General features: G+C 40.5%; 2 non-coding genes across 2 annotated transcripts; one reads left to right on the forward strand and one right to left on the reverse strand.

Moving 5' to 3' along the window:
* Nucleotides 1-1,256: 1,256 nt before the first annotated feature.
* Nucleotides 1,257-1,360, reverse strand: LOC148571961 (small nucleolar RNA R71). Its single transcript, XR_015908924.1, has one exon. It is a non-coding gene; the product is annotated as a small nucleolar RNA R71 (small nucleolar RNA).
* A 7,754-nt stretch (nucleotides 1,361-9,114) lies between these two features.
* LOC148571962 (small nucleolar RNA R71) lies at nucleotides 9,115-9,221 on the forward strand. Its single transcript, XR_015880296.1, has one exon. It is a non-coding gene; the product is annotated as a small nucleolar RNA R71 (small nucleolar RNA).
* Nucleotides 9,222-12,522: the final 3,301 nt, after the last annotated feature.

The raw sequence follows: 12,522 nt of genomic DNA on the forward strand, positions 1-12,522 counted from the left end.
GAATTGCAACATCTCCTAAGCCCAATGAACTCCCCATTTCTGATCTTACCCATTCTCTTTAATTTCTGCCATATACTTTCATGAGCAAATCCCCCATTCCCATTTACAATTCTGCAATTTATTTTCAGTCATTTACTTCCAGTCCTTTAATTCTAGCCTTTACTTTTCTGTTATTTACATTCCCGCCATTTTATTTTCTGCAACTCTCAACCCAAATTCTGAATTCGTTCAACTAGAACATTCTTCTAATTAAAGTTGCTTGATCAATCAATCCCTGTGGGATTCGACCTCACTCTATTGTGAGTTTTTACTTGACGACAAATTCGGTACACTTACCGAAGGGAAATTTGTTGAGAGACAAGTTTTTCGTGCATCAAGTTTATGGCGCCGTTGCCGGGGATTGATTGTGCATCAACAATGATTAAATTGGAAGATCACTAGATTGAGCATTTTTGTTTTGTGAATTTCATTTTTTGTTTGAGTGATTTACTTTTTGTTTTAGTTAAACTTCTTCCCTTCCCCCTCTACTCTTTTGTTCTTCTTTGTTATTTTCAATTCTGTTTGCTAACCCACTAACTGTTTGATATATTGTATCACCCACAACTAACAGTAATTCTGACACAAATACTTTCTGCACCTATCTTTTCTTGCTTGCACTTGATGGTTGTATGACAGGGAGAAGAAGCGGGGCTTCAACTTCTTTCGATTCTGAACCTGAGAGGACCTTCCTTAGATTAAGGAGGGAGGCAAGAGGAAAGAAAGTGGTTGGTGCTGAGGAAGAAGAGGAATTCTTTGAAACACACATGGAAGACAACATGGAAAACCATCATGAAGAAGAAGATCACAACCATGGGGGAGGAGGTAGAGCAAATCATGCTGGGGAGGATAGAAGAGTTTTTGGCTCTTACATCAATCCAAACCCAGGCAATTGTGGAAGTAGCATCCAAAAGCCAACAATCCATGCCAACAACTTCGAACTTAAACCACAGCTCATCACCCTTGTTCAGAACAACTGTTTGTTTGGAGGACGTGTTCAAGAAGACCCCAATCAACATTTAACCACCTTCCTGAGAATATGTGACACAGTGAAGTCTAATGGTGTTCATCCTGACGCCTATAGGCTGCTTTTATTTCCATTCTCACTCAGGGACAAGGCAGCCAAATGGCTGGAATCTTTCCCAAGGGAAAGCTTGACAACTTGGGATGACGTGGTGAACAAATTCTTAGCAAGATTTTACCCTCCTCAATGAATCAATAGGCTGAGAGCTGAGGTCCAAATTTTCAGGCAACAAGATGGTGAGACTCTATATGAAGCATGGGAGAGGTTCAAGGACTTAACAAGGAGGTGTCCACCTGACATGTTCAACGAATAGGTACAGCTGCACATTTTCTATGAAGGGCTCTCTTATGAGTCAAAGAAGGCCGTAGACCATTCATCTGGAGGATCTTTGAACAAGAAGAAGACCATTGAGGAAGCCATAGATGTTATTAAAACAGTAGGAGAGAACGACTACTTCTATGCTTCCGAAAGAGGGAACACAAGAGGAGTAATGGAGCTAAACAATGTAGATGCTCTGTTGGCCCAAAACAAGCTCATTACCCAGCAGCTGGCTGACCTCACCAAGAAGATGGAGATGAACCAAGTAGCAGCAATCTCCACTTCATCAACAATCCAAGAAGGAGTGAATGAAGAAGCAGAGGGGAGTCAGGAGCAAGCCAACTACATTGGAAATTCACCAAGAAAAAACTATGATCCATACTCCAAGACCTATAACCCTGGATTGAGAAACCACCCAAACTTTGGGTGGGGAAGTGAGCAAGATCAAAACCAAGACCAGAGACGTTACAACTCCAACAATAATGCAGCTCACCAGCAATTCACACAGAGGACGTCTCAACACCCCCACAACAACACTTCTTCATATGCTTATCAAAACCAAAATAGCACATCTGCTCCGAATCACCCATTAATTGATGACAAGCTCTCTAAGATTGAAGCCTTACTTGAAGGAATATGCCAAGAGATTCAAGAAAATAAGGTGTTCAAAGAGGAAGTGCAAGCTAATATTAAGAACCAGGGAGAGACCATTAGGAAGCTGGAATTCCAGGTGGGATATTTAGCTGAGAAGATTCTCAAACCTACTGATAGCTTCCCAAGTGACACGGAGAAAAACCCCAAGGGAGAAGCAAAGAAAGTAAGATGGGAAGATTGCAAAATGGTCACTACGAGTGATCAAGAGACTGAAGACAAGCAAGGCAAACTTTGCAAACAACCTGAAGACAACTCAACAAAGGAGGAGGATAGAGATCACCAAGGACCAGAAATCTCACAACAAGAGTTACTGAAGCTCTATGTTCCCTTCCCTCAACTGCTCAATGGTGCTATGGGAAAGAGAATATACTCAAGGTTCCTAGACTTGTTTGCATCTCTGCATGTAAACATACCATTCATCAAGGCAATTCAACAAATGCCTGCATTCATCAAGTATATGAAGGAACTTCTTCCCAGGAAAAGCTCACTCAAAGGAGGCCAGACTATAGTGATGAACAAGGAATGTAGTGCCCTTATTCAACCTGAGCTGCCTACAAAAAGAAAAGACCCAGGGAGTTTTCACATCCCTTGTGCCATAGGTAAAACTATGTTCGATAGAGCACTATGTGATTTGGGGCCAGCATCAACTTACTGCCTTTATCCCTGGTGAAGAGGCTGCAGATTAATGAGATAATGCCCACAGATGTAATCATCAGACTGGCTGACAAAACTCAAAAGCAAGCAATAGGAGTGGTGGAAAATGTGTTGCTAAAGGTTGGGAAATACTTTCTCCCAACAGACTTTGTCATTCTGGACATGGAAGAGAGTCACACTCACCCAATCATATTAGGAAGACCATTCCTAGCTACGGCCAGAGTACTTATCGATGTAGAGAAAGGGGAGCTAATATTGAGAATCCATGATGAACGACTCAGCTTCAATGTCTTCAAACTCTCACAAGAAACAGATCAAGAGGACAAGGAACTAAGCACAAACGATAAAGAGACACTGAAGGAGGAGACAAGCACTGAAGCACAGCAAGTTCATTCTGAAACCCCCTCAATTGATAAACAAGGAAAACAGCAATTGCCACAGCTCAAGGAAAAGTTGGAGGAACCCAAACCTCTAGAGGCATGTGAAGACAACATCACAACTCCGTGGAGAAAAAAAGTAACCAAGGGGAAGGCAACCTCAAAAGAAACAAAGAAGAAGGTACCAAGGAAATAGAGGAACAAGAAGATCCCTACAGAAGACTTCTCTCCAGGAGATAGAGTTGTCTCAGCTTACTTCCCAGATATTCCCCCTAATCTCCCTACTGTACCATCTCAGTTACCTAAGGTCTTCATTATCAACAGAGTTCTTTCCCTAGAACATGTGGAGATCATTAATCCAACCAATGGATACAAGTCCACAACAAGAGGGGAGGACTTTAAGCACTACCAACCACCCTGATGAAGGAAAAACGTCAAGCTAGTGACGCTAAAGAAGCGCTTCATGGGAGGCAACCCATGTTTTATATGTTTTTATAATAATGAATAAATCAAAGTTTATGAATTTTAACCCAAACTTGACAAACATTTGGTGAAATCTTTATCATGCAGTATATAGTGAAGAACAAGTTTGGTGTTCAAAGCAAACCAAGATGCATGCTAGTCTTGGGAGCTTTGAACAAAACTTTTCATCACATTGCTTCAAACTAAGTTTGGTGTCACCCCATGGTGCCACCAAAATGCATATAAGGACCCACCAATAGTTAGTTAGTTAGTTGGAATTCATAAATAAACAATAAACCCTTTCTTCCCGTTTATTCTAGCCGTAGAGTTTGATTTTTATGATATTAATGTCCTTATTTTAAATCTTTATAGGAATGGAAAAGAAGCATGAAAAGGGATTTATTGGACAATTAAATAGAGGAGGGGTTACACACTTGTTCTAAAGAGGAAATACATTGGAAAATGTTGCCATGCAACATTGAAAAAAATGGAACCCCTAGAAGACCGAGCAATCCCCATCATAAAGTGATGATCCTTGTCTTCTAGCCATGCATAACCCTAACCGTCCATCAAGTGACCACTTCATCAATCTACACCCTCCATTCCCTCACAACCTCTTTATATAAACGACCCTTGTCTGTACCACCCTTCATTGTCATCACACACCCTTCACCACTCTCCATTTCGGTACAATACACCCCCTATCTGATTATAAACGTTCCTCCCCTCACTCTCTTCATTGCCATAAAACCCTAAACAACCAAAAGTCTCCACAACCTTACCACCTTCACATATTAATCATCATTCATGGCATCTTCAAGTTCTAAGAGAAGGGAGGGAAAGGAACCCATGGAAGAACACCCATATGATGAGGTCCAAAAAGATTTTGTAGAACAAGAAGAGAGGAAGGTAAAACAGCAAAAGGAGACACTCAAGAAGAAGATGGAAGATGGTGGTTTCTGGAAGAAGCTGCTTGGAAAAGGCAAAGGAAGTGGGAGCACAAGCACTCAAGAGAGACACAATGAGGACAAGAAAGGAGGGGAGCATGGGCATCCACATGAATGAAAGGTGGTGGAGTTCCTTTTAGTCCATCGTTTTCTATGCTTTAAATAAGGAAGATCTTGTATGAAATAGAACCTGCTTCCATGTTATGTTTAAACTTTTTAAATTTTGTCTTTTAAGCTTTCTTTCTGAATAGGTCCATGATTTCTGGTTTAAATGTCACTTCATCTTTCCCTTATTTACTTGTAAGCTTGTCCATTTTAAATCAAATGAAGAAGAGAATGTTTATGTTTTTAAAAGACCAGAGTAGAGTTCATAATGTGGAAGTGCATTCATGAATCTTTGGGGTAGTCATAAGTAGCTAAGTTGGTTCAACCACAAGGTTAGGAGGACAACTATCTATCCTGAATACTTGACTTTGGATATACCCATGAGACTAAGTTAATAACAAGATCCTAATAAGAGAAAAGGGAAAGAATAATGGAAGTGTAAAACAAAAGAAAAAGAGTAAGCAATAAGGCTAGGTACCAATGGTTTGGACCTTGAGACAAGTGTCTGTGGTGCTCTTGTGTGAGGGATCTACTTGGATGAATAAGCTCTCAGGGGTGCTTTATCACTTGGTAACTTGGGTGAACTAACCCGGGATTATCAGCTGAAAATCCACTATCAAGAGTAACCCTCACTATAGAGCATTTAGTAACCCAAAGAGGTGCTGGACACCAAGGTCTCAAGAAAAGAAAATAAACAAACTATATGCTTGTGGTGTGTATGTATGGGGGAGAGACTTGAGGGAGTAAGTCCTTAGGGGTGCTTCAACACCTAGCACCTTGAACCAACTAGTTCGGGAGTGTTGGCTGAAAACTTATCTTAAAGAGTTGCCCCCTTACAGAGCACTTAGCCTAAATAACACAAATAACCCTTGCAATAACAATAAAAGGATCAATGAATAAAAGTCTCATGGGATATAAACAAAGTAAGTGTTTAGGGACATGATAAAGGTCTGAAAGCCAGTAATGGAATGAACCTAAGTTGCTATGCATGAAACCACCATAAAATCAGTAACATGACTTCCACAAGAATGACTCATTCCTCTGGATATTCCATTCATCATTCTCTTATTCCAGTACTTGCTTAGGGACAAGCAAGCTTTAAGTTTGGTGTTGTGATGCCAGGGCATCTTGGCCAGCTTCCTGACCTTTTCTTTACTATTTTTAGGTTAGTTTCATGCATTTCCTTAGGAAATAAGCTAGTTTTGGGTAGATATTCACTTACACCTTGACTCCAGCATACATTGTGTATTTTACATTATTTCATGAGGATTTTGCATAAGTTTAGTGACAAATTGTATGTTGCATTGCCCATGACTTGGACTAGAACTTCGATGCACTCTATTGCTTGATTTCAGGACCAAAGGAAGCAAGGAAAGGGAGAAAACTTGTAAGGTTAATGAGAAAAGTGATTACCAATGACACTCTCATAGCCATCATTGCCCACGTTAAGAGTCACGTTAACTAAGTTAACGTGAATTCTAACATGGAAAAGGGAAGTTGAGCCAACGTTAGTGACACTTAACATTGTCACTAACATTGGCAAACACTCATGAGTGGCCACGTTAGAGCCCACGTTAACCTAGTTAACGTGGCCTCTAACGTTAAAGGGGGAAGAGAAGCCAACGTTAGTGACATTCAACATTGTCACTAACATTGGCCTAAGGATGCAACACACCACGTTAACTCCCACGTTAACTTGGTTAACGTGGGAGCTAACGTGAGAAGTGAGAGTTGTCGTCAACGTTAGTGACACTCAACATTGTCACTAACGTTGGAAGAAACCACACAACCCCCCAAGGAGCCACGTTAACTTCCACATTAACTTAGTTAACGTGGAAGCTAACGATGAGGAATGAATGATGAGCCAACGTTAGTGACACTCAACATTGTCACTAACGTTGGGATGACTAAGAATGGCCACGTTAGAAGCCATGTTAACCTAGTTAACGTGGACTCTAACGTGAGATCTAGGGGCACATTGGAATGTTAGTGACAATGTTGAGTGTCACTAATGTTCTCGAAGGTTGGCAAGGCCACGTTAGAAGCCACGTTAACCTAGTTAACGTGGAGCTTTAACGTGAAGCAAAAAGGGGCACATTGGAACGTTAGTGACAATGTTGAGTGTCACTAACGTTCTCGAAGTTTGGCAAGGCCACGTTAGAAGCCACGTTAACATAGTTAACGTGGGCTCTAACGTGAGGCAAAGGGGTACATTGGAACGTTAGTGAAAATGTTAAGTGTCACTAACGTTCTCGAACTTATACTTTCAATAAATGTTAACACCCCTAACGCCCTGAGTTGAAGTCTCTGCCCACTTAGCACTTTCTCTCTGCAAGTAAAGCCAAGCCCAAATAAAGAAAAGAACTGCTTCAAACTCAAGATCCAAAGGCCCAAGACTTGAAGAGCAAACTAGAAGCTGAGAAGAGTAGTATATATAGGAGTAGCTTTGAATTGTAAAAGGAGTTCTGGAGGCTGGAAAAAGAGAACTACTCTCTGTATTTTACTTTCTCTGCATTTTCTAGTTTTATGATGTATTCTCCATCTTTGTTTTCATTTTCAAGAGCTATGGACAACTAAACCCCTTTCATTGGGTTAGGGAGCTCTGTTGTAATTTGATGGATCAATACTAATTTTCATTATTCTTCTTCTATCTTTTCTCTTGATTTTACTTGAAAGCTTTCGATCTTCATCCAATTGAGTAGTTATGTTGGAAGAGAAGCTATTCAAACTTGGATCTCTTTTGAACCTTGAAAGAGGAATGAAGAGATCAAGCTAGAAATGCTTTCTCATGCTGGACTAAATTGGGTTTGGATGGGTATGTGACTATAACCCTCTCAATACTTGATTTAGGAAATGCATGTGGTATAATCAGTGACCATACTTCATCTCTTCTCATGAGCAATTGACCAAGGAATTGGCTATTGATCAAGATTTGAGAGATTGAATTGCAAAAAATTGTAATTCAATCACTTAAGATTGCCAAGGAGATCAATGAGTGCATTGATTGAGGAAGAGATGAAAATGAACTTGATCCGGAGAATTGCAACATCTCCTAAGCTCAATGAACTCCCCATCTCTGATCTTACCCATTCTCTTTAATTTCTGCCATTTACTTTCATGAGCAAATCCCCCATTCCCATTTACAATTCTGCAATTTATTTTTAGTCATTTACTTCCAGTCCTTTAATTCTAGCATTTACTTTTCTGTTATTTACATTTCCGCCATTTTATTTTCTGCAACTCTCAACCCAAATTCTGAATTCGCTCAACTAGAACATTCTTCTAATTAAAGTTGCTTGATCAATCAATCCCTGTGGGATTCGACCTCACTCTATTGTGAGTTTTTACTTGACGACAAATTCGGTACACTTGCCGAAGGGAGATTTGTTGAGAGACAAGTTTTCCGTGCATCAGAGCTCCTTCAAGAACTTGGCGTAGAGTGGCATTTGTTCTATTGCTTCAGCAAAGAGTATGTTGATTTGCAGTTTCTTGAAGATTTCCAAAAATCTCGAAAACTGATTGTCATCCCCTTTCTTCCTTAATTGCTGAGGGTATGGGACTCTTGGGGCGTCTGGCTTCAGCACTCCTTCCCCTTTTTGTAAATTCAAAGTGGGAACTCGAGCTTCGTCCTGCTCTTCTTCCTCTTTAGTTGAGTCCTCTTTTTGTGGTTTCTGGGGGGTTTCCTTCAATTCCTTCCCACTCCTAAGGGTGATAGCCTGACACTCCTCCCTTTGTGTTGAGCTAGTCTTGCTGCGAAGGTTGTGGCGGGGGATTTGTTTGAATAAGTAGCCAATTTGTGTGTCAAGTTTCTTGATGGCAGCATCCTGATTCTGCATATTGGATATCACATCTTCTCGAAATGCTTTACTATCTTGAATCTCTTTGCTTATGCCTTCAAGTAGATTCTCAATCCTTGAGATTCTTTCATCAAATGATGACAGGTCAGGCTGAGTAGGGTTATTCTGGCCTTGATATGAATGTGGGGAGTTGTTGTTATGGGGGTGTTGATATGGTCTAGATGTGAAGTGTTGGGTGGCTGCATTGTTTGGATTTGGGCGTCTTTGATCAAGGCATTGGTCTTGTTGATTTCCCCACCCAAAGTTTGGGTGATTCCTCCATCCAGGGTTGTAGGTCTTGGAGTATGGATCATGGTTTTGCCTAGGTGAATTCCCAATGTAGTTGGCTTGCTCCTGACTACCCTCTGCTTCTTCATTCACTCTTTCTTGGGTTGTTGATGAAGTGGATACTACTGCTACTTGGTTCCTTTTCATCTTTTTTGGTGAGGTCAGCCAGCTGCTGGGTAATGAGCTTGTTTTGGGCCAGCAGAGCATCTACATTGTTTAACTCTATTACTCCTCTTGTGTTCCCTCTTTCGGAAGCATAGAAGTAGTCGTTCTCTGCTACTGTTTCAATGACATCTATGGCTTCCTCAATAGTCTTCTTCTTGTTCAAAGATCCCCCGGATGAATGGTCTACAGCCTTCTTTGACTCATATTAGAGCCCTTCATAGAAAATGTGCAGCTGCACCCATTCATTGAACATATCTGGTGGGCACCTGCTTGTTAGGTCTTTAAACCTCTCCCATGCTTCATATAGAGTCTCACCATCTTGTTGCCTGAAAGTTTGGACTTCATTTCTCAGCCTATTGATTCGTTGAGGAGGGTAAAATCTTGCTAAGAATTTGTTCACCACGTCTTCCCAAGTTGTCAAGCTTTCCCTTGGAAAAGATTCCAGCCACTTGGCTGCCTTATCCTTGAGTGAGAATGGAAATAAGAGCGGTCTATAGGCGTCAAGATGAACACCATTAGATTTCACTGTGTCACATATTCTCAGGAAGGTGGTTAGATGTTGATTGGGGTCCTCTTGGACACTCCCTCTGAACGAACAGTTGTTCTGAACAAGGGTGATGAGCTGTGGCTTCAGTTCAAAATTGTTGGCATGGATGGTTGGCTTTTGAATGCTACTTCCACAGTTTGCTGGGTTTGGATTGATGTAAGAGCCTAAAACTCTTCTATCCTCCCCAGCATGATTTCCTCGACCTCCTCTGCCATGGTTGTGAGCCTCTTCTTCATGATGGTTTTCCATGTTTTCTTCCATGTTTGGTTCAAAGTATTCCTCAAAGTGTTCCTCCTCTTCTTCAGCACCAACTACACATTTTTCTCTTGCCTCCCTCCTTAGTCTAAGGAAGGTTCTCTCAGGTTCAGAATCAAAGGAAGTTGAAGCCCCGCTTCTTCTCCCTGTCATACAACCAACAAGTACAAGCAAAGAGAATAGGTACAGAAAGTATATCTGTCAGAATTACTGTTAGTGTGAGTGATGCAATATATCAAACAGTTAGTGGGTTAGTGAGATGAATAGTAAATAATAAAGAAAAAGTAAGGGGGAAGGGAAGAAGTTATCTAAAACAGAAAGTAAATGACTAAAACAGAAATTTAAATCAAACAAAAATAAAATGCTCAATCTAGTTATCCTCCAATCTAATCATTGTTGATGTACAATTAATCCCCGGCAATGGCGCCATAAACTTGATGCACGGAAAACTTGTCACACAACAAATTTCCTTCGGCAAGTGTACCGAATTTGTCGTCAAGTAAAAACTCACAATAGAGTGAGGTCGAATCCCACAGGGATTGATTGATCAAGCAACTTTAATTAGAGGACTATTCTAGTTGAGCGAATCCAGAATTTGAGTTGAGAATTGCAGAAAATAAAATGGCGGGAAGGTAATTGACAGGAAAGTAAATGCTAGAATTATAGATCTGAAAGTAAATGACTGAAGGTAAATTGCAGAATTGTAAATGGGAATGGGGGAATTGCTCATTAAAGTAAATAACAGAAATTAAAGAGAATGGGTAAGATCAGAAATGGGGAGTTCATTGGGCTTAGGATATGTTGCATTCTCCGGATCAATTTCATTTTCATCTCTTCCTCAATCAATGCACTCATTGATCTCCTTGGCAATCTTAAGTAATTGAATTACAATTTCTTGTAATTCAATCTCTTAAATCTTGATCAATAGCCAATTCCTTGGTCAATTGCTCATGAGAAGAGATGAAGTATGGTCACTGATTATACCACGTGCATTTCCCAAACCAAGTGTTGAGAGGATTATAGTCACATATCCATCCAAACCCAATTTGGTCCAGCATGAGAAAGCATTTCTAGCTTGATCTCTTCATTCCTCTTTCAAGGTTCAGAAGAGATCCAAGTATGAATAGCTTCTTTTTCAAGATAACTACTCAATTGGATGAAGATCGAAAGCTTTCAAGTAAAATCAAGAGAAAAGATAGAAGAAGAATAATGAAAACTAGTATTGATCCATCAAATTACAATAGAGCTCTCTAACCCAATGACAGGGGTTTAGTTGTTCATAGCTCTGGAAAATGAAAATAAAGATGGAGAATACATGATGAAAACTTAGAAGTGCAGAGAAAGTAAATACAGAGAGTAGTTCTATGCAAAGAGTCTCCCTATAATTTTCAACTCCCAAAATATTTCAAAGCTACTCCTATATATACTACTCTTCTGTTCTTCTAGTTAATTCTTCAAGTCTTGGGCCTTTGGATCTTGAGTTTGAAGCAGTTCTCTTCTTCATTGGGCTTAGCTTTTACTCGCAGAGAGAAAGTATGAAGTGGGCAGGGGCTTTGGCTCAGGAAGTTAGTGGTGTTAACGTTCAGTGAAAATATGGGTTCGAGAACGTTAGTGACAATCACCTTTTTCACTAACGTTCCTCACCAAAGTTAAAAGCCACGTTAACCACAACGTTAGTGGCACAAACATTGCCACTAACGTTTCCACTATGTCCTTCGCACACGTTATTGGGACTCAACTTTCCCAATAACATTGAGAAGCCTCCCCCTTCCCTACGTTAGAGTCCACGTTAACTTAGTTAACGTGGCTCTTTTAACGTAGGCTTGCCATTCTTCGAGAACGTTAGTGACACTTACCATTGTCACTAACGTTCCAAATTGCCCCTATTTTCCACGTTAGAGTCCACGTTAACTAGGTTAACGTGGCTTCTAACGTGGCCTTGCTAGCCATCTCCAACGTTAGTGACAAAGTTGAGTGTCACTAACGTTGGCTCATCTTTCCCTTATCCACGTTAGCTTCGACGTTAACTAAGTTAACTTGGGAATTAACGTGGCTCATGGTGGCATGTGTGGCTCCTTCCAACGTTAGTGACAATGTTGGGTGTCACTAACGTTGGCGATCACCTTCTTTCTTCACGTTAGCTTCCACGTTCACTAGGTTAACGTGGGAATCAACGTGGCTCATTGGGGGCTTGTGTTCTTCCAACGTTAGTGACAATGTTGGGTGTCACTAACGTTGTCGACCACTTTGTTCCTTCAAACGTTAGCTTCCACGTTAACTAGGTTAACGTGGGAGTTAACGTGGCTTAATGTGCTTTGGCCAATGTTAGTGACAATGTTGAGTGTCACTAACGTTGGCTCCCCCCTTTCTTCTTAATGTTAGAGTCCACGTTAACTTAGTTAACGTGGACTCTAACGTGGCCACTCATGATCTTGGTCCAACGTTAGTGATAATGTTAAGTGTCACTAACGTTGGCTCCATTTCTTTACTTCCACGTTAGAGTTCACGTTAACTTAGTTAACGTGACTCTTAACGTGGGCAATGATGGCTTCGAGAGCGTTATTAGCAATCAATTTTCTCATTAACTTTTCAAGTTACTCCCATTCCACGTTAGTGTTAACGTTAGTGTAACTAACGTAGCAACTAATGTGGTTCTTCTTTGCTTCCTTTGTCCTGAAATCAAGCAATAACGTGCATCAAAGTTCTAGTCCAAGTCATGGGAAATGCAACATCCAATTTTGTCCTTAAATTCATGCAAAATCCTCATGAAATCATGTAAAGTGCACAATGTATGCTTGAATCAAGATGTAAGTGAATATTTATCCAAAACTAACTTATTTCCTAAGGAAATGCA

Source organism: Arachis ipaensis, chromosome B3 (assembly GCF_059453495.1).
Source record: "Arachis ipaensis isolate K30076 ecotype BB chromosome B3, ASM5945349v1, whole genome shotgun sequence".
NCBI lineage: Eukaryota > Viridiplantae > Streptophyta > Magnoliopsida > Fabales > Fabaceae > Arachis > Arachis ipaensis.